The sequence below is a fragment of the Alligator mississippiensis genome, chromosome 1 (genome assembly GCF_030867095.1).
Source record: "Alligator mississippiensis isolate rAllMis1 chromosome 1, rAllMis1, whole genome shotgun sequence".
NCBI lineage: Eukaryota > Metazoa > Chordata > Crocodylia > Alligatoridae > Alligator > Alligator mississippiensis.
In genome coordinates this window covers 166,054,966-166,078,175 of record NC_081824.1, presented here as the reverse complement: position 1 = coordinate 166,078,175, position 23,210 = coordinate 166,054,966, and the positions used below count along the sequence as shown (strand labels likewise).

Genomic DNA, 23,210 nt, shown 5'->3' with positions numbered 1-23,210 from the left:
GATCCTAAATTAGTAGAGTGCACACCACTGAAGCAACATTGAGGACTGAGTTTTAGTAACCTACAAAAAAAATGGATTGGCTGGATCCCATCCAGAATCCATTTCTCTTCCTTCAATAAACCTTGTTTGTGTGTAAATTTTGGTGCATGACATAACTGGAGTGAAGATTCTGATTACACTTGTTGTACTGCCATGAACTCTGTACATATTTGCACCCTGCTCAATTATGATTATAAATGACCCTCCAGAATGAGATTTCCTAACACTTACATTGAATCTTTATTCAAGTAAGTTTTCTCACCCGCATTCATTAGAAGGGCCAGATGGTCCCAGAGAGAGATGGGTTGAGTGCACATGGGCTGACTGAGAGGCCAGGTGAGCCCTCAGAGAGGGGCTGAGTGTTTGGGAGACCTAGTAAAGGGTCTGGGTGAACCCAGTTAGTGGGGCAGAGTATGTGGGCCTATTGAGGGGTCTAGATGAGCCCTGAGAAGGAAGGGGTTGCATTAAGAAGATCTATGGAGGGCACCAAGCAAGCCCAGAGAGAGGGAGTGAGCTATGGAGGGCCCCAAGAGGGTAGACCCACAGAGATAGAGGGCTGACCGCTGGAGGACTGACCCTAGGAATCTCAACTGGCCTGTGTGGGGCCAGGGCTCAAGAGGGGTGAAGTAGACCATGGCAGAGACTGCTAGAGCAGGGGGAGCTTGGAGTTCTTCACTGGCTTGAGGCAGGATCAGGGCCTAAGAGAAGCCAAAAGTCCTTGTGTGGCCAGAGCCCAGAGGAAGAGGTCAAGAGTCATGTAGCCTGGGATGACCAGGGTAGGCTCCTGCACTCTGTATAACAACTAACATCAAGGCTGGGTAGACTGCCCATAGGGCAGGGTATACCAACTTTTTTGGGGGTACCCTGTGACACTGACCATGGGGTAAAATTCCTTCCTGACCCCCAAAATGGCAATCAGTCAGACCCTGAGCAGAGGAGCAAGACCATCTATTCAATAACCTCTTGTTTCAGCAAGAGTATTAGCATACCCTGGTCAAAGCTGAGGACACAGCTGGAGCAGGAGGTGGCAATGCCTGCTTTGCCACCTTCATGCATCAAAGACTTCCCTCACACAAAAGGGATTTTTCTTCTAGCTACTTCTGTCCATAATGTGAACCCTGTGCACTTCCAAAGCAGTGTAGTGCAGCGCAGTGGTTGGCAGCATTTTCTGATGGTGAGGCAGAATGATCCAGCTCAGGTCCAAGATGGGCTGATGCTAGGTCCTGGCCGATCTCCCAGTGCCAAATGCTGCCAAACCCCACTCCACCCCCCATTCCATGGGATGGATCCAATGTCTCCATAGGCTAGATCCAGCATATAGGCCATAAATTGCTGGCCTCTGGATCAGAGAAATAGTGAATCTAGCCCATATCAACAGGCTAGCAAATCACCAGTTAAGAGATAATGTTTAGAAAACACCCTTGTTACTATGCTCCTAAGAGGTATTTGTACGCAGCCTTGGATGTAGAAGTTAGGCTAAGATAGTTGTGGTCATACAGGTATAAAACTTTTCTAGAAAATGTTAAAAATTATGCTTATTTATGGCTTTGTAGAGTTGGAATGGAATATAGGACTCTGGGCCTGATAGCTATATGGGTACACAGTTGGTACATGTTGACACACTCTAAAACATACAGTTATGTATGAAGCCTACATTAGCTTGGGTTAAAGGGATTAAGAAGCTCCAGTGCCATGCAGTGATAAGAAGACTGGTAAACTCCTGTGCATGGTAACTGCATCAGTACAGAGTTGTACGGTGGTAAGATATTCTTAGACAATGGGTGTACAATTGCTGGGGTAGGGAATATTCAAAGGCATTAACAGTTTCTGTAGGTCTATTGTTTGTGTGTGTATGTTGGGAGGAGGGGGCATTCTGTCCATCCCCTCACTCTCACCTCTGGTGAATGGTCTCCATTGGGTACCTTCATACTGGCGATGGACATGATATGCTCTATGTAGATGTCCCTTGACTATCACATTGGATACTGTGAGGCATCTTATCATTTTTGCATAGTGGAGGGTACTCTGCAGGCTCACAAGATACTCTCATTGCTCTGGTCCTGGGCTCCAAGTGCCCCAATGATCAGTCTGTACCAAATCCTTTCTCCCTCAAGGTGGCCTGTGTTTTTACAGCTTTTGCTCCTGGGCTTCAGCAAGAGCCTGCCATCAGTTCTTGAAGGGGATAGACACATTGAACATTAGGATCATTTGTTGGTCTCATCTATTATAACAATATCTGGGTGCAGCTGGCTGTTGCAGCCTGGGATAGCATGATTCCCAGCTATAGTCTCGACTGATGTTGAGATGTCTCACTGGCCAGTCCTGTCCAGTGTTGTGATGCAGTTGCTATGCTTTCACGTTGGGCTTACAGCCACACAAAATATGGGGCAGGGTCTCACTCGCATAGCCACACTTTTATTTTGGTGGTCATAGCTGATGGTGCTGTTGAGCGAGAGGCAGTTGAGACAGGCTTGATGGATAAAACTAGTCTGTGAAGGGTATGAGGGTCTCATGAGGTATGAAATGGTTGCTGACATCCATCAAAGTCCTTCAATTTTGCTCTGGTTGGGTTTTGCCTTCAGGTCACTGATGTACTTGGCCTGCATGGCATCCTTCAGAAACCTTTCTAGGCAGGTCTGGACTTGAGGAGCGGGGAGCAACAATGATGCAGTTGGCAGCTGGGGCTGGGAGCAGCAAGAGTCACCAGCACTTATCTAGCAGTAATGGATGTGCTTCCTGAGGCACCGTGTGGTATTGTGAGCTTGACTCCACAGGAAGGTTAGTTTGCTTGAACTAGCCTTCCAGCAACCTTCTCAGAAATATGGCCAGGTCCTTGTTGCCTGGCAATCCATTTCTTGATGGTCTCCTTCAGGGCATTACTAATGACACTGCTTACGGCAGGTCAGGAGGTGGAAGGCATGGGTGACTACTGTGATGTTGCAGAGGTTTCTGAGATGAGAGGCACTGGCACCCCTGTGCCAATAGTGGATGTGCAGGATTTTGTTCCTGGCCTATAGAGGTAGGTTCAGCCACTTCTTCAGGAGCTGCTTGATTTCACCATCCACTTTCTTGAGAGGTGTCTTGGGGACTGCCGAGACTTTCAGTATGGACGTGATGCAGAGGATGAGGAAGGTGTTTAGGAAATCAGTTTTCTACCAGAGGACCATCAGGGAAGAATCATATTTGTGGGCATCCTGCATGATCCTATAGATGGTCTCTTCTGGCATTTATCTGAGCCAGTGGTCAGTGGGTGTGCACAGGTGGAAGTAGCTCTTGCTCTCCTTCAGGTGCCTCATGGGCCGTCCCTGGATCTTTATAGTGGTGGCCAGGACAGTGCTTCTATTCCTGCAGTTGATATGCAGGGAGACACATTTAGAGGCACTGAAGTGGAGCCCCGTTCACCCTAGGATTGTTAAACAGGAATAAACCCAGCAATTTAGGATCAGGTTTAAAAAAATAATTAGTGGGTCTGCATTATGCCAGTTTCATGTTAATGAAACTGCATAGTGTTAAACCAACATATGATTAGTTTAGCACAGTGATGAATCAGGGTGTGTTTTCTCTAGAGTCTCTCTCAAAAGAAGATAATTTATGTGAAACTCCAGTGTCATTTATCTTGCTAGGCCTGTCTTATAGCCTAAATAAAACTGCAATGATTATAGCCTTCATTTGTCTCAGGGAAGAAAACCAACAATTTTGTTAAATCCTGACCTGCCCCTTCCAGTAAAAGAAGAAATGCATTTGGAAGACTTTACCTGCTTGAAAAGAAAACATCCCTGGGAATATCCAGATTGCCTAAATCTGGGAGCTTCAGTAAACCATTTCCTATAAGGGTTAATATGTCATATAATATTTCAATCTTAGGTTTGATTTGTAACTTTTATAGCATGCTGGGAGCTTTATTTAGATCAAAGCTTACATTTGTCTAACCAATCACTGTGCTGAAAATCTTTATTTTACACAGCATCAGCTGTCCTGAACCACATCAGTGACTCCTTGATGAGTCCCTCCAAGCATGCTACTTTATTTCTCCATGAGTTGGGAAGCATATTCATCCTCGTTACTGCCTGCAGCTGGCATCGTGGGGTGCTTGTACACATGACATCATAAACATGTACACAATGAAAATGTCATTTTGTGTGGCTTAATGGCATTGCAGTGTACACATGCAAGACTTTTGGGGGTTTTAAAATGACTTTGCATTGTTGCAAACTAAATTAAATTTGGATGTAGTTCAGTTTGCAATGTTGCAAACTGCAACGATGCAGCTGTCAGCTTGCCCCCCAGCTTACAGGAGAGGCAAGCAGGCTCTGCAGAAAAAAAGGATTGGGCCTTTCGCTGCTTGTTTGTGAAAGCAGGGTCCTGTGGCTGGCAGGACACCTGGTGCCTGCCCAGGAATGAGTTGGCTTGCCCCTGAGGCAGTGCAGGAAAGCGGCAGAAGGGCAGCTGGGTTTGCTGGCTGGAGAAGGTGGTAGGGATGGTGCATGGGGTTCTGGAAGCCCAGGTGGGCTACTAGCTGCCCAGGTGCTGCCCCAGCTTGAAGGTGCTCAATCCAATGCTTCCTTGAGCCCACCCAAGCTTCCAGCGCCGTGTGCACCATCCCCACCTCCTTCTATGGCCACCAGCACACCCAGCTGCCCTCCTGCCATCTCTCTGCACTGTCGCAGGGGCAAGTCAGCCCATTCCCTGGTGGCCCCACCCATCCTGCCATCCTGTCAGCTGCAGGACTCTGTTTTCAAACACAAGTGGGAAGCAGCCTGATCCTTGCTGTTTCAGAGCCTCCATGCCTCCCCTGTGGCTGGGCAGGGGGGCTGAGCTGTCAGTGCAATAAGCAGCCCTGGAGCTGTGGGGGACCCTTGTTCTTCCCTATGTGGTGGTGGTACCCCCTGGGGCTGCCTGGGTGGACTGCTAGCAGAGTGGGTGCTGCCCCAGCTTGAAGGCAGCATCCAGCTTGATCCAACTGTTTCCTGAGCCCACCCACTGGAAGCCCACTGGGCACTGCTTCCTGGGAACAGTTGGATCGGGCTGGGTGCTGCCTCTGACCTGCGGCAGCACCTGGCCTGCTAGCAGCCCACCCAAGTGGCCCTGGGGGGTGCTGCTGCTGCAGAGGGATGGACTGGGGTCCCCGCAGCCCAGGGGCCATTCAGCCTGCTGGTAGCTCACCCCTTAGCTGCAGGGAGGGAGTGGGCAGACTCTGCCAGAAGCAGGATCAGACTCCTCATTGCTTGTGCTTCTAGCAGCTGGCTGTGGCTGACTGGATGCCTTGGGCCACCTGGGAAAAGGTTGGCTTCCTCAGGGGCACTGCAGAGAGGTGGTGCGAGAGGGGATGGCTGCCCTGGAGGCAGGAGAAGCTGGCAGAGACAGCATGCAAGGCTCTGGAAGCCTGGGCAGGCTCGTAGGGAAGTTGGATCAGGTACCTCTGAGCTGGAGAAGCACCCGGCCCACTAGCAGTCTACCTGGCCTGGCCAGGGTGGTGCTGCCACTGCAGAGGGAAGGACCGGGGCTCCCTGGAGCTCAGGGTCCACTTGGCCCACCAGCAGTTCATCCTCTGGCCATGGGCAGACTCTGGATCCAACAGGGAAAAAAAAGGATCAGGCCCCTTGCCATAACATGACAGAAAAATTTAAATGGTTTAGTCCCCTTGGTTTTATTTTATACCCCACCATTTCAATTTAGGGGGCATAGAATAAAACCTTGGGGATTAAGCCTCTGTTATATGTACAAGTGCCCCATGGAGGCAATGCAGATACTCTACCCAGACATACCTGCCACTGCCAGTCATTTGCCAGTGAGCAACCCCTATGTGTCTTCTTCCTCACACTTCTTACTCAGGTGTCAGACTTATTCTGTAACTCTGTCCACCTTGCCTGTTCCTTCCACAGTATGTTGGCTCCATCCTTGTTGCCTGTGAACCAACCCCTTCTGCCAGTGCACACTGGAGCTTGTTGAAAATGTTCCTATCTCTTAATAAAAGATGTGGAGGTTCCCCTCCCCCTTATCTTAAACCAGTTCTACTACATATCCAACATGCCTCAACATAAGAACTTGACAGAGGTCACTAATGTCTCTACCACAACTGCTACTCAATACAGATTGAAAGAAATTGAAGGTGAAAGGGCTAAATAAGAAAACTGAAAGCACCTGCAATATGCCTAGACCTAAGGGCCATGCTAGGTTCAGTATGTGAAATCCATACTCTCTCTGATTCTGTTTTCTTCTTTCTAGAAAATGCACCATTTTCTATTTTTACCCCAAAAGCCAGTTTTAACAAGTCAAATTGGACTTTTTAAATGCAATGTATGTTTTCTGAGGCTGGATACAAAATAAAAACACAATGAGTACACACACTTTTGTACTGCCAGTGACCTAGGAACTACTGCACTATGTCAGATTTTTCCCTGAAGGCACATATTTGATTTAAGAGTAAAGAATTTATGTTAAGAGATCCAATTCCATGAAGAAATTGCACATCACCCTAAGGATAGTTTATGAATTTTTCTTACATGTTCAAACAAAACTTGACATTTCTTTATAGAAGCTCAGAAGGAAAAGTTCAGAGAAGATTTAGGATGTTTATTCTTTGCTTGATATAAGTATATATGTCCTATAATGGCACATGTGAGATCAAAAGCAGAAGAGATCCTTAAGTGTGTTGATAAGTTTATAAAAGAACGAACCCAAAAGCTGAAGTTCTGATTAAACCAGAATCTCTTGTAGTTGGTATTACTAATGATGCTATCTCCCAACTCTGATCAGAAACTTGATTCAAAATACTGTCCCCTCCCCCCTCCCCGCCACCCCGATGTATGCGAGAGTGGTTTGAGACAGTGGTGCTGAACCTTCTGGCCCTATGGGCTGGATGACTGATCTGGGGTCAGTCTGTGAGCTAAGTCAAGTGTGGGGCCAGTCTGATTGGGCAGATGCTGGCCCTATCCCATGCACCATCCCTGGCTACAGAGTAACCTGATGCACTGGTCCCATTGTATACTAGCATGATCTAGTATGCAGGGCCAGGTTATCCAGTCTGAGGGGCTCCCCACAGGTCTGGAAATCTGGCAGAAGGGAAGTAGCAATTAACGCTGCTACCACTCCTCTGCCACCAAATGTTCAGACCTGTGGGGAGACCCACTGGGCCCCACTGGCTGGTTCTGGGCAGCGGGCTGGAAGTCGATCACCAGTAATTTCAGATAAAACAGTAATTGACAATGTCATTAATACCAAGAAATGGGTTACTGAGCATGGAGATTTCTTTTTTAAATGCCTTTAGCAAACCAGAAAGCAGAGGGAATGTATAGAAGGTAACACCCCCCCCCCCCCCGACACACACAAGTTTAAGTCTATTTCTGTGCTGCATGACTACACAAAATAGAAACACAGCACAAAATTTAATCTTACTTTTACATCGTAGCTTATTTCAAATAAAAAGATGGCTATATACTTGTATAGCACAGAACATTACCCTTTATGTTTTGTGAATCCAGAAACAACATTTCCTTTCAGAATAACTGTATTATTTCCATTTGGCAAACATTGTGGGATTTCCCTCCTTCCCAGTTTTCATTTTTGTTTATGCAACACTATTTCAAATGCACCATGTAGGAGCTCTAGGAAGGAGGTTTATTCATCATTAGCCAATGCTCCCTGCTGGCACTGAAGCAGAACACAAAACATTATGGGAATTTTGATATCACTGACTTGCCGTGCCAGGTGGCATATGCTACCTCCTGAACCAGAAGAAGGGTAATTGTGTTCCCAGGGCTCTATGCCCAGGTTAATTAACTCAGCCTTACAGCAGTGTGCACAGTACCATACTAATGTTCTGAAAAAAAATGAAATATATATAGAGTCTTTTATCTGGGCTGGACCTACAAACCATCATGGCAACAGAGTGGTGAACATTTGGCCCTGGCCTAGATAGCTCAACAGTATTGTATTATTCTGATAAATGACTCTGCAATTTCCCTAAAGGGAGTTTGTTCTTGCTGCTGTTCATGCTATCCCCTCCTTATTAAATCAACTATTTTGAGTTTTGAAAAAATGAACAATATCCAAAAAAATACCATTGTTATATCTGTGTCCAGCGTCATCTATATATATATTAGTGGTATTTCGTTCTAATCTCAAAACATGTGGATTTGGGGTTACTTTTTTTTTTTAACTGAAAATTGGGGATTTTTTTTAATGAGAGAAAACCCTGCTTATAACATCCTTCATTTCTCCTGTGCAATATGAAGTTTCATTTCTCCCTGGGAAAAAAAATACAATCTTTGCAGTCTCCTTCACATGAAGGAAGGGTGCATGAGCCCAAAAGCTTGCAAATAAAGACTTTTTTTTTTTTTGCAGCTATCTAGTTGGTCTGATAAAAGATATTGCCTCTACCAAGAGTTCTGACTGCTTTTGCCTGTAGACCAACACAGCTACAACCTATGTCCCTGAAACATGGAAGATATAATAATTAGCCACTTTGAAATGAAAACTTCATAATTTTTACAAAAAAGAAACAAAATTCCACACCCTGAGACCTGGAGGCTAACAACCCTACTCTAGCAGCCTTTAGTTTGAGCTGAATTTACATACTTGCAAAACAACGTCTACACAACAGAACTGCCTTAGCCAGGAGAAACATTCCTTCAACCAACTCCTGTGTGATATAAAACATCTTAGCAAGAAAGAAGCAAAATTCAACATCCTGCTTGCCTTCAGACACCTTTTAGGTAAATAGACTGCCCCAACTTTTATTTAAGCCTTGTTTGCATAAAATGAACTTTTCTACCCATGGGAACTTATAACATCCCTCATTTCTCCTGTGCAATATGAAGTTTCATTTCTACCTGGGAGAAATTTTACAATCTTTGCATTCTCCTTCACCTGAGGAAGGGTGTCTGAGCCCGAAAGCTTGCAAATAAAGAAAACATTTTTGCAACTATCTAGGTAGTCTAATAAAAGATGTCACCTCTACCAAGAGTTCTCCCTACAAATAAGTAATAGAACTAAAAAGCCTTTTAGTGTGTGAAATCAGTAAACTGTTATCATCTTGATAATGGTAACTTCAGTTTACAGTTACATAGGTCTGAGTGTTTGTCTCTTTTCAGCAACAGTTCCTAAAGTCATTGAGTCAAAAACTGACAGTGTAGAAGGATGGGATTTTTTTCTTTTGCCTTTGACAGTCACTTCAGCATTAGTTAGTTCATGTTTGGAATGTACTTGCTGATGCTTGGATGAAAGATATCATGAAATAAAAGATATCACCTCTACCAAGAGTTCTGACTTCTTTGTAGGGATAAATTAGAATGCTGCTAGAAGCATCTTTCCCATGTGGAAACCTAAAGGAAAGCCTGAAACTGTATTTACCACAATGAATGAATGGGGGCAGGCGATTATGGGCCATATAGTATGCAATTTCTATTGGAAAATTGCAAACTGAAACCAACCCCACACTATAGAACTGAATGTTGTAATGTTTTTGCTTATCTGGGTGCAGTTTGTTCTGAAATTTGGTTTTAGTAGATAACTCAACGAACATCTGTTGAAATTCTGATATTTGGCTTTATTTTCTTCCTGTACATGACAACAGTCTGAATAGCAGGTGTAGACCATACGAGTCTGGAACATCACAGTCCTAAATGCCATGCCTCAGAGCAAAACATATTGGGCATGTCCAGATGAGCATACGCTTGCGGTATGCAGCGCTGCAGACCCATCTCCAGCACTGCATACTGCGTGTGCCACACACACACGTGTGTGCCATACTGCTAATTTGCAGTGCAGTGGGTTTCTTTGACACTAGGAAATCCTGGTGTCAAAAATATATGTGCCAGAAAAAAGCAGGCCACTCATGGTGGCACCACCTGAAACCGGAGCCTGAAGCTGGAGTCACGCTTCGGCTGCCAGCCAGGCTCTGTGCACCACATTGCCACAGCTGGAGCCCCAGGAAACCCCCAGGCCCCCCAGGTAATGCTGGTGGCACTAGCCGAGGTGCTGGCCCCAGCCTCCCCTACCCCACCCAGGGCAACTTGCTGTGTGCCAGAGCATGCGTGCATGAGTGTTCCCCAGAGACAAGTAGCAGTGGCACATATTTGTGCCGCTGCTATTTGTCCCCAGGGGAAACACATGTGCATGCTCGTCTGGATGCACCCATTGAGATGAAAGCTGGTGGGATGATTTTCCCAAAGTCTGTATATAAAGGGATCTGGCTGACCAGGACAGAAAAAAATTGTTCCTTGTCACCTTGTGTTTTGGGATAAAGTTAACTGTCTGTTTTCAGTTCATAATGGATCCATGTGCCCCCAAAAAGCTGCAGTGACACTTCGTTTCACATGCACGTTTGGAGCAGTCAACAGCTGTTTCACCTCATTTTGGTTGTAATGGAAGAGATCGAACCATCTCCCACTCATTTTTTGCACCTCTCCCCTTCTTCATAGTCAGCTTAATCTCCAAGCGGGCTTTCTCTTCTTTCAGACATTCCTTTCTTACAATATTTCTCCCACCAAGTCCATAGGAGTGACTATGCGTGAGAGCTGCAGGTACATTGTGGGAAGGTTAATAAGGTGGTTGAGGACAAGACACACATAGGATGCCCTCAGCTGTTTTAGTAACTGTAAAAATACCACTGGAGTCACAGAGTATTAACCCTTAGGTAACTAACTCACGTGACGTGACTGCAGCTAGGGGACACAGCGCTCTTGCCAGCTGTCCTGCATGCCACACCCTTCTTACATGTTATTTGTTTCTGACTCCATCTTTGGCAAAAATAGAACAAATGAAGCCTCCTGACTTCCTAACGGAGCCTGGCAGAGACACTGTGGAGGCGGCTGCAGCACTTCAAATTTTCCTGTAAACAAGTGATTTTGGAGAGCATGAAATTCTCCATGTTACTATGTATGAAAGCCCAGAGGTATTGGAAATCTATGGTACACTCTGGTTGGAGCACGCAAGGATCACAAGCAGCTAAACAAAACCATTCAGAAATTTCCAGGATACATTTATCTGTGCACGATTACATCTTGCAGCATTTTTTTCCATAAGAAATGAGTTGCTAGATTTGCCATGACATTCCAGAGTTACTAAGCAGAGCTAAGGCCCCAGTGTGTAAATGAGATAATCAAACAGAAGAGCAGGTTTTCTACTGCAGAAGGTGTGAAAAACATTTTAAAAGAATGTCAGATGTTCAAGAGAATGAGCTACACACGTAGCACCACACACACTGACAAAGATCACAATGGCCCCTCAAAGCCACATGTGGCATATGAACATCCATGAGCCCTGAGAGAAATGATAAAAATAAGGGAAGAAATGCAGATAAGAACTGAGTCAGTTAACAAGAGGATCATGATGATAAGACCTGCAGATTAAGGATTTGGGTACTGAAACTTTTGAAACTGAAGCTGGTTTAACTAGATTTTAAGTGAGTTTTTAGCTTCACACATGGGTTGAGTTGGTGGCAAGTAGGACTGAATTGAGCAAACAAAAACAGCAACTAGTAAAGTTATTTCACCAACATATTTTAAAGAAAAATACTTCTCATTTTTATTGAAAAGTTACCACTGATACTGCCTTTTTGGCAAAAAATTTTTGGTTCTTCACATTTTGTTCTAATAACTATCTCACCCTTTTCCTTTTGAGAAAGCCAGGAAACTGATAGGCCTGTGTTTCTGGCCTGTCAGAAATGCCACCATTGCAAAGAAGAGAGATGAGTCTGTGCTTAGCTTCAACCTACATCCCAGTGTGTGTGTGCGCATGTGTGCGGGGGGGGGGGGGGGGGGGGCGGGAATGGGGGTGGGGGAGGAATACAATAGCTTTAAGCCACTGTTGTGTTTTCCCAATTCTAGCCTGCTTTGAGGACCTGAGAGAAACCAGGTGTAATTCAGGGTCTAGCTACACTGCAATCCAAAGTTGGGATTTCAGTTTATATAAACATACCTAAACTAGTTTTAAACTGACTAGTTCACATGCCACCAGCAGTGTAGCTACAATTATCAACACTAAATGTAATGCAATCTAGATAAATACTTTGTCAGATAGCCTATGCTGATTTCAGAACCCAAGCTGGGCAGTTCGGCTGGTCTACCCAGTCTGAAATTACACCTTTGGATAACAGTATATACATGGGTCTTTTCTGCACTTGGGGGCCTGTATAATTAGCACAGGTTGCCTTGTGGACCACAGCGCTGGAGATTCCAGGCCGTGCTCCAAGCTGTGGTCCTATCCCCAGCATGTTCCTCACATCTTGTCCCTGCCCCCAGCAGGGGCCCTGTTATTGGGGGTTATAAGGAAGTCCCTGGGAGTCAGTTTTGTGGCATCTTTCATAATGTATACCTGTGAGGAGGGGGAGGGCCGGGGGGGGGGCAGGCCTTGAATCCTTTCCCAGATGATTACAGGGATTTTAGGAACCTTTTATGCCACTCTGGCCCTCTTATGTGGTGTGAAGGAATAGGAATGGGGGAGAGACATGCAAACAAGATTTCCCACTGAGATATAGACAATAAATAAAGGAAACTGGATACAAAGGACCCACTGACTGCACTTTGGTCCAAAGTTGATGGCGATCTCCTTTATAAGGGAACAGGCTGGAAATCTTTAGTAAGAAATTGTTTTCTAAACATAGTCAAAATCAGTGTTATCTTGCTTGGCTGGTCATTAGAGAAATAATTATAGTCTCTCTGTCATAATTGCTGCGAGAACAGTGAATACATTGTCCACAGTCCCATCTGAATTTTATCACACTTACTCATGCTTAGACGCGCTTACTGACAATGGGATTCCTTATCGAATAAGTTACTACTCAGCATGAGTAAGCATGGCCAAATTTAGCCCAATAGTTTTAGTTGCTGCATGTATTATCCTATATTTATAATTTATGGCACTATTGTTCTTTCTAGAATCGCTGAGTCAAGTTTATCTCCTCAAAAAGCCCTTTTCCCCTCTTCATTTTGTATAATAATAAAAGGATTCAATTGGCTTCACAGCTTCTCTTCCCCACTATATGAGGCAGATATATATTGATGATGGACACAGAGGTAATCTGCTTTTCATTTGAGGAGAAAAAAAATGAAGTAGCCAGTTAGTTGCTCCTACCTAGCAATGAAATACTACATTCTGGGTGTGTCTACAGGAGACCCTTTGAGTACAGTAGAGTACTTCTATTGAGCATTAGCGTGGTGGGCAAAACTTGTGCTAATGTGCTAATGCACACTGGAATTAGTCTACTGTGCATTAGCATCACCAAAAATCATGTTGCTAATGCACAGTAGCATTGATGATGGTGCATTATGGTAGTACCTGTATTACAGGTAACTCAACTTTTAATGTGCCCTAATTACAGCTCATTAGACACACTTTCTGAGACTTGAACCATGATTTTTAAACTACAGCCCAAGCTATAAGAGCCCTAGAATGAGTTCTTGATTGGGTCAGGGTTCCCACAGAGACAAAATGGTTCCTTGGGCTCTTACAACCAATCTCCTGGAATTGCAGCATCGCTATCTTTCCAAAGCATGGGCAGGCCATTATTTTGGCTGGAAGGCTACTTAATGAGTTTTGGTGAGCTGTTGAGGGCCTCAAGGGTGGCCCTGCCCCTTGACAGGCACCCCGCCCCCTGGTCACCATTTTGGGACCAGAAGTCCCACCTCCCCTAGCCCCTGGCTTTTGCCACTGGAAGTGCCTCCCCTTGTCCCAGGAAGTACTCCTCTTGGGAAGGGAATTTTCCATTTTGGAACCAGAAAAAAACAAGCAGATTATATTCTAAAAATCAAACATCCACAATAACATATTTTAATTTTATTTTTTTAAATAGTTTTGTACAGATTTGTGTGTGTGTGCATTGTGTATATACAGGTGATTGCATAATAGCTTTAAATGAACTCTTACTCTTGTATACTGGGGGATGGAGGGGTGTGGGGGAGTATGGGTGGGTGGGTATGGGTTTTGTAGGGGGGCTGTGTGTGTGGATGTGAATGTAGGGTGTGGGGGTATGCATGGATGTGGGTGGGAGGGTATGGGGGGTTTGTGGGGATGTGTGGGTGTGTGTGGGTGGGTATGGGGTTTGTGGGGGGCTGTGGGGTGTGTGGATGGGGAGGGTGGCTGGGGGTGTCTGTGGTTGTGTGTGTATAGTGGGGTGTGTGCACCTAACAGCGAGTGGGCCTCCCCCCAGAGGTGTGTGGGTGTGTGTGGGAGGTGTGGGGGGTATAGGGTGTGGGTGGGTGCAGTGTTTGTGGCATGTTTGATTATGTATGGGGGAGGGTGTGGTTGTGGGGTTTGTTCAGCAGAGTTTGTAGGTATGGTAGGGTGTGCATAGGAGTCCCCCATGCATGAATGACACAGGCCCTTGGCAGCTGGTGGGGCATGGCAGCACTGGTGGTGGTGGGAGCGCAGCGGCGGCAGAAGCACAGCAGCGGTAACCAGGGACCTCCCACTGGCGCTGTTGGTGGCAGGGGGGTGGTGGTGGCAAGTGTCAACCAAGGGTCAGCGACCACCTGCCGATGCCACTGGTAGCATTGGCGGTTCCTGGTGGCAATCACTGACTGCCTGCAGATGCTGCTGGCAGTGTCGGTGGCACCTTTTTGTAGGGGGTGCACTGCCACGCTCAGGGGGTGCACGTGCACCTGTGTGCACCCCTACATGTTGCCAATGCCCCCATGCATGCCCCCTGAGCTAGACAGCATCCGTCCCCACCCCACAACAGCCCAGAGCCTATGTACCCTGTGGTACCTCCCCGCCACTGCCCACACCACGCAGCCCCAGTCTGCCCCATGCCTGCTCTGCACTGCCTAGCCATGGCATGTACTCTTACCCCCTGGGCACACAGCGGGGCTGGGGCAGCTCTGTGGCTGGACTGCCTTTCTAGGAAGCCCAGGTGGTGGCTGCTCCTTTTGGCTGCTGCAACTGCTGGCTCCAGCCCTACAGTACCGGTGGAGACCTGTGCATGCAGCCCTGACCCAGTGTGCCCCATGCCTGCTCTGGACTCACTCATCCAGGCTGAGCAGCAGCAGCAGCAACTGCCAAGCAGAAACTGTTGTTGAGCATGGGTGAAAAGCAACCCCTTTTCCTTGCCGCTGCTAGGCCCTTCCTGTTGCAGTCTCCCAGAGCCTGCACTGTGCTGGGCTGCCCTGCATTTCCACCACTGTCACCACCACCCAGGCTGCCCTGCAGCTGCTCTGTACTGCCACTGATGCCCCAATGGGAAGCCCAGAGGTGGTAGTGATGGCAGCAGAGATTCAGGGCAGCCTGGTGCAGTGCGGTGTGGGTTTTGGGTAGCTGCAACAAGAAGGGCCCAGCAGCAGTAAGGGGGAGGAGCTTCCTTTCCCTCATGCCGAGCAACAGTTTCTGGTTGGCAGCTGCCACCACAGCTGCAACTCAGCCTGGATGTGTGAGTCCAGAGCAGGTGAAGGGTGCGCTGGGTCAGGGCTGCTTGTGCGGGCCTCCACCGGTATCGCAGGGCTGTGACCAATGGTGGTGGCAGCTGGAAGGAGCTGCCACCACCTGGGCTGCCTAAAAAGGCAGTCCAGCCATGCATGCCCAGGGGTGGAAGGATGTGCCAGGGTCAGACAGCGCCTGGGCCAGGCAGGACCAAGGGACCCACTGTGAGCTGGACAAAGCCCCTCTGCAGGCTGAATCCAGTCCATGGGCCATATTTTGCCCACCCCTTTTCCAAAGCTTGCAATATACAATTCCATCACAATGGACCAGACAGCATTCACTGAGCATGTCTCCGTGTGCATTAATGTGCCGTAGCTATTGTGGATTAAGTTTAGTGTCTGTAATAATAGGTACTAACTCAATGCACAGTAACTGGTGCTAATGCGCAGGAGCACCAGCACAGGCCTTGTTAGTGATACTAATGTGCAGGAGACTAATTCTACTGTGCATTAGCACATTAGCACAGCTTTTGCTGTGACACAGTAATGCACAGTGGAATTAGTCTACTACACATTTAGTGTCATGTGTAGACATGCCCACTGGGCACGTCCACACAAGTGTTGATGTTTGTTTCCCTGAGGACAAGAAACAAACAAGCTACTTGTCCCCAGGGAACGCCTGTGTCATGTGCCCTGTGGCGCATGGCAGGTTACCCCAGGTGAGGCCAGCACTAGGCTGGCCCCAGCAGCCTTACCTCGGGCCCTGGGGGTCTCCAGGGGATGTAGCAGCAGCAATCCTGCCACTCAGAGCCTGGTCGGCAGCTGGGGTGTGTCTCTGAATGGCAGGCTCCAGTTTTGGGCAGTGTGTACTGTTCTCTCATGCATCATGCCACTTTTATTTTTGTGCAGGTTTTTTTGATCCCGGGATCTCCGGAGGCCAAAACCTGCCCCCATGCTGCTACCTTGCAGCACAGAGTCCAGCTGAATGTGTGGCATGTGGTGCTGCAGATGTGTCTACGGCGCCACATACCACACGGCTGCACTTGTCTGGACACAGCCACTGTGACCTACAGACCCTAGCCAACTTTACACTCTCTTTACATTATACAATTAAAAAAAAACTGCGCACAGTCTCCAGACACCCAGATGGGATCTCTATTTGGCAGATAAGAAACTGAGAAACAGAAAGACTTGTTTTGATTCCAACTTCAATGAGATTAAGGTTTCATTCTAAGTGACTTAGACAAGTCACACACAGTCTGTAGCTGAGCAGGAACTTCTATACAGATCTGGAGAGTCCCAGACTACTCCCCAAAACCACTAGACCTTGCTTTCCCTATGGTGGTGCTTTTGTGGCATAGAGGGCTATAAAAAGGGTCCTTTAACTCCCAGTGTAAGGTCAGATATAACTGAAGTTTTAATACTAATGTTACTTAAATTCCAGGTCCAGCTTTATCAATGGATCTTCATAAGTGAAGCATAGAAATAATTATAATTAAAAAGATAAGAAAAAAAATTAATATACAAGATGTAAATAAGATACATTTTTACACTATGTTGAAAGGGGAACTAAGATTTTTGTTTTAATTTAGCATTGCTACTTCCTTTGAACAAGAAAAAGGTAGAATGTATATTTTTCCTCATATCAGGTATAAGCCTTGGCAAGCAATTTGATAGATCAGATAAAGATGGAAGAGAAATGAGTCTCTTCAAAATCAGATACTAAATTAATACTGAGAAATCATCATAGGATTGTAATGCAGATATTTCTGCCTTCAGCTGTTTGCATCTTCTTAAGGGCTAAATCTCATACCCCTTAGTTGAAAAAACAGTGACAATGTTGCCTTAGGGAGGGCTGCAGGACCTGGTTGTCTGTAGAAAATATGAACATACAAGCTGTTTGACCAGAGTCAGATTTTGGATACTTTTAAATCCAGGCCAATATTGTAAAATTACAGCCCCAAAGTTTAGGGTTTCATTGCAATTGGTTGACAACTACAGCTGTGAAGCATACTTTCAGCTATATCCTCTCCTTTATTTTAGCTGGAGGATTTTTTTGCTTTGGGTGATCATTTTAATTTCTGAAGTTATGTTAAAGGAAAAGATATGTCACTGTAATTTGCAATTCCTTTCTTGCTCTGAAAGTGGCACAGTTATTATAAACTTCCAGGAGCAAAATACTGACTAACTTCAGAACTCACTGTGTGAAATGTTTGCTCGGGGCATTCGGTTCATGTTTGTACTAGTCTGACACAAATCACATTTTAAAGACTTATCAAGAATCCAATCTCTCTGTGGAGAGCAGAGCAGCTGTGGCAGGCTTGATAACGCTATTCATTTTCGAGTCTCACCAGCAGAACAAGCATTCAGCATAAAAGGACATGTCAAATGGAGCTGCTATACTGTTCGTACATCCATATCTATCCATCCACCAGGGGATTTCATAATCTGTCTCTGATAGAAATAATTTTTCACTACCATATCACAGTGATTTGTATGCCTAAGTGCTACCTTAGGGTTAATTAATGATGCCATTCATGCTTCCTTTAAACAACTTGTTCACAAGTTATTGAGCAACAAGGGGGAAAAGAGAGCCCTGAAGGGGAATATCTTTTAAAAGTAGTACAGAAATTAGAGTACAGCCCCAATTATTGATTCAGTTAAACCCTCATTCTTAAGGAGGTGTGTGTGTACACACTTTTATAGTGAGAGCTTAATGCTTTCATAAATTATTTCTGAAGTATAAATGATTTAGAATACAGTTTCACAGCATAGACACTTTTCCCTCAGGACCTCTCATAACATGCACAGCCTAATGTTAAGGGGGGGGGTGAGAAAAACCCTCCACAACTTTCTTAAGGATGAAAAAATATTTAACAGTGACCAAAAACAGCTCCCCCCCCCTCCCCCAAGTAAACAGAGCAATAGAATAGAGGATAGCATCAGAATTACCTTGCTTGAGGTATGTAACTTTTTATTCCTTTTCTCCACACAGTATGAATGTGTTATTTTTTTCCAAGCTTTTCTGCAACACAAACTTCAGTCAACATTATTCTAAAGAATCAGAGGCAGACAAAAAAAAAAGGAGGCCTGGACACCTTTTCTCTTTCTGAGGAGCTAATCAAACATTCCCATCAAGCTCCCAGCACTTTAAAAGGCACATTACACTCACTCACACTCTTTCTCTATCTCCCCCTCTCTCACACACAGACATACAGAGCTCCTTACATTGATTTAGCTGCTGAATTAGGCGGTCCTCTTTTAAATCTATGCTCCCTCCCACTTTTTTTTTCTGCAGGGATTTCTGTATTCCCTGTGTTCCCACTTGTCAGACCTGTCAAGTTTTGCTTTTTTAAAAGTGAAGACTCACTTGTTTGATGTTTTGGTTCCATTTTCTTTAGTTTCTCTGTCCACTTCAGCTACACAGAAGTTAAAATTTAAGCATCTGTAGTAAAAGGACTACAGTTAACTAGATTGAGATACATTGTAATCCTCAAATCTACTCGAATATCAGATAGGCCAACAGTGAGCTAGATTTAAAAGGAAAAAAGCTTGCTTTTTACAGCCAGATGCTAATTCCTTACTCAGACCATGTAGCATCTTACTCCAGGAATGGTTGGCTGACAGCGACAGAGAAAGGTTGTTAGGATCTGACCATAAAGAAGTAAAGATAGGAAACGAAAACTAATTTGGGATTGTGGCTGGATTCTTTTTTAAGCCGCTCCCAATGGTCATTCACATTATCCTGTTTAAATTCTTTCCCCCTATTTATTTGGCCAATCATTTTTAGCTTTGTGCAAGTGATCTTTTAATGCACCAAGTAAATATATATATATGCTTTGATTACCAGGGATCCTGGTTTATCCTGACAAAAAATTGCAAATATTCTGATAAAAAAAATCACAAATGCTCCGATTAAACCCCCCAAATCCATGATTAAAATGAAAGGCTGCTATATTTACAGGTATTAGTTGAACACAATGTTTTATTGATATATTTACAGTTTTAAAGCAGTTTGGAAGCCTACCAGTGCCTCAGTCACTATAATAAAATAAATTCTAAATACCTATACATTTTGGTATTTAATTTTGGGTTTTTTATCATGGAAAATCAGAGCCCCCCCTGCCCCCTTAGTTCACAGAATGCAGGTCCAGAACCCTCACTCCCAGACTGCAGCCCCCTGGCTCTGCTGGTGCCCCCCACTCTACTGGGCCAGGGATGCAGGTGTGCATCCCCTTGCCCCCTGCAGCAGTGCCCAAGTCCTGGCTGCCACCTGTGGGAGGCAGTAGCTGCTGCAGCAAAGCAGAGCACAGAGCCCAGTTCCCTCCCCGGGCAGCACGGCTGGAGCAGAGCCCATGGCAGCAGTGGGTGCAGGTTGCCCGCTGCGGGCTTGGGCTCACCACTGTGCTGCACACAGCTCCCTGGCTCCCTGCCCCCCTGGGAGTGCACACTGCGGCAGGGAGCCAGCCCCCCAACTGCTCCCTGGATGAGCCGCCCACAGCCCCATCTTACTCCCTGCCAGAGCCCAGCAGCTGCATATTCCAGGCCCCGGGCCCCAAGCCCCCAGCCCTGCCCAACTCCCTCCCTTCTTTCCTATGGGAGCCTCAATCTGCCTCTGACTTATGCAGGAGCTGCTCTCCAGGCTGCCTGGTGGCCATGTGCATATACATGCACATGGTGCCCCCTGCCTGACCGCTCCCCCCCAACCCCTTGCAGGCTGAAACACTGCCAGCCTGCAGAGTGCTCATTGCAAACATGCAAAATCCTTATGTTTCTTTGTTGAAATGAGAAATCCACATTTTCCTCTGGTAAAGGGGGAAACTTGTGTTCTTCTCCATTTTCCTGTGGGAAATGGAAAACCTGGATCCCTGATGATCACTCATTTTCATAATGAAATGACAAAGTCAAAGAAAACCCACAAATGGTCCAAAGAGCTCGACTGAGCATTTCTATCTGAAAGGCAAACAAAAAGTAGGTTCCTTCACAGGTAAAATCTTATAGGGAAATCATAGAAAATTAGGGTTGGAAGAGACTTCAGGAGGTCCATCAACATCATTTAAAGGGAGCCCTTTTTAAAGGTTATCACTTCATAATGTCATGGGCCAGAAAGTTAGGAATGCAAATCATAATTCACAATGCCCATTTAAATATTCAAAGTTATGTGAAAAGAGCCTCAGATATTATATTTTAGCTAAGTATGAATGCTACCATCTAAGATAAGGAATCCCCATAAGTACAGGAAACTGTTGAACCCGGACGTAATTAGTGCCTAATTAGCACCACCCAATTAATGGCTGGCCCAATAGTCTGGTTCCAAGTGGGGTGATTTTTGGTCCCCCTCCCCCCACCTCACTGGCTAACAAACTGACCAGAGCGTATCTATCACCACCCAATCAATCCGGCTTGTACTATGACTAAGTAAGGAAACTCACATACACTGAGATGTAAGCGGAACAAATTAATTGGTTTATTGATGATGACAGGTAAGTATAAATGATTCAGAGAACAAGTACAGCAGGTAACAACACTACAAAATACACACCCAGTAAAATTATCCTTATAATTCCTAAAAACCTAGACCTAACTGATACAATATCTATTTTACAATTCAACCCCCACAGACACTAGAACCTTAGAATCATTATTAATTCAGGGATGGGTATGAAATGTATTAAATGAGGGGAAAACTTCAATCAACACTGGATCTCCGCCAGGCCGGAACACAGTGGATGTAGATCATGCCGAGGTGATGATCCGATAGCAGCTTTCCTTCCACTTTAGGGAAGAGAAGTGACTGGAACGAGGGAAGAGAAGGAGGAAGAACAGGTGACACTTACATTAAGGGTGCAGAGCTGCTACTTATGCACTATGTGCACCAGAGGAGAAAGAGTCCAGGGAGGCAGCCCTGCCCACTCTCACTGGGAGATCACAATCAGAAGACCAGCAGCCGTGAGGACAGGTGGAGTCTCAAAGGTAGCGGTCGTTTGGGATGAATGTTGGCTCTATAGCAGCCTCGCCACCAAGGGTGTGCACAACTTGTCAGACCTCCACAGTCACAGCATAGCCTAATACATAACACCACACAACGAGCACCCACACCAATGCACCAGTACACCGCAAAGCCACTTCCACTTGATTCATTAACCACACTGACAGTCTCTCTCTCTCTCTCTCTCACAGATATTGATCAACAAAACCAACCAAAAAACCAACAAACCAATCAGTCACACCACACACATGCCCACTCACACTCCTCCAATCACGTGTGTAGTTCCTATCAATCAAAGCCCTTTATAGGGATAGTGCACCCAGCATGCCAGGGCTCTGCACATGGTACATCTTTGTGCACTAGGTAATCTTCTCTGGCACCTTCAGAGCTAACTGAGCATGCTCCCAAGTAGGAGGTCACCCAAAGATCAATGCATGACCTACTTAGGCTATGCATCTGCATGTTCTGCACAGGTGGAGCTAGGTGACAGTGCCATGGTCTCAGATCTGACTTTGCCTCCAACAAAACTGAATTCAAAAGAAAACGTGTGTTTCCTGATTGCCCTTGTTCCAAACATGGTGTAAGCTTATATTGTTTAAAATGAGAAACAATGTCTTTTAATAGTTAACCATTACTCTACTTTTTTTGACATTTCACAATGCATCAAAAACCATTATACTATATTGAATCCCCTCGTGTAGTCTCATACTGCATTATTAGGTTAACTTATTCAAATATTCATGGACAAAAAGAATAAGGGCAGAATAGATTAGCACCTTGTAGACTAAGTAAATCATGAACTGCATGAGCTTTCATATGCAGCAAGTTATTTCATCAGATGAATGAAGAGATTGCAGAAAGTAGAGCTTCTAGATAGAAAGCAGTGTTTAGAATACAAAGTATAAGGAAGGGGGAGGATATAGCAGGAGGCACTACTAGGAGAGCCAAGGTGGGTAGGAGAGAGAAAAACAAAGCAGTTAACCCACTGAGGAACATAGGGGTTCTAAAAGTTAATCCAGGTAATGGGATAAGAATCTGTAATCTTGGTTTAGACCATACTTATCACAATCCAGCCTGTGGATGATTTCATGTTCTCCAATTTCCTGTTCTAGTTCATTTAAGAACAGCTACTCTGAGGTCAGCAATGGGATGTTCAGGGAGGTTAAAATGTTCTGCCACAGGCTTGAGTCTTTCTGGAATTGATGTCAGATCAATGTTCATTCACTCTTACATGTAGGGATTGCCCCACCTGTCCAATGTAGACAGCAGAGAGGCACTGTAAGCAAGTGATGGCATATATAACATTGGTAGAGGAGCAGGTGAATGAACCTTGGATATTATAATCAGTGTGATCAAGGCTTTTGAGGTGCTACAAAACACATGCAGCACATGTGAAAAGGTTTTCCACATTGCATATTTGCAGTGTGGAGCCAAAATTAGATATCAGAAAATCCTAGTATCTATAAAAAAAAAAAAAAAAAAAAGTTTAAAAAAAAGCAGGGCAGCCCATGTGACTGCAATGTGTGCCCCCTGAAACCAGAACCTGGCCAGCCAGAGCCACACTCCGGCTGCTGGCCAGGATTGGCGTGCCTGGATTGCTGCTGCTGCAGCCCTGAGGGGCCCTCAGGACCCCAAGTAAGGCTGTTGGAGCCAGCCTAGTTGCTAGCCCCAGCCTCCCCTATTCCACCTGGGGCAATTTGCCACATGCCAGAGCACAAGTGCACAGACATACACCAGGGACAAGTAGCAGTGGCACAACTATTTATCCCTAGGGAAATATAGCAGTGGCACAACTATTTGTCCCCAGTGATGCTGCTATTTGACCCCGG

The 23,210-nt window shown here is 45.6% G+C and overlaps 1 protein-coding gene across 6 annotated transcripts in view; it reads right to left on the bottom strand.

Annotated features, from left to right (window-relative positions):
* The window catches only part of VIT (vitrin), a 113,158-nt gene extending 94,540 nt beyond the window's left edge, over positions 1-18,618 (bottom strand). For 3 of the 6 annotated variants that reach the window (XM_059716378.1, XM_006272877.3, XM_059716386.1), the window contains exon 1: positions 18,345-18,617. The gene's annotated coding sequence lies outside the window, so the exon portion shown is untranslated. Of the gene's footprint in view, positions 1-18,344 lie in introns of all 6 variants that reach the window. The other 3 variants (XM_059716379.1, XM_059716380.1, XM_059716392.1) reach the window with 2 other exon arrangements.
* Positions 18,619-23,210: the final 4,592 nt, after the last annotated feature.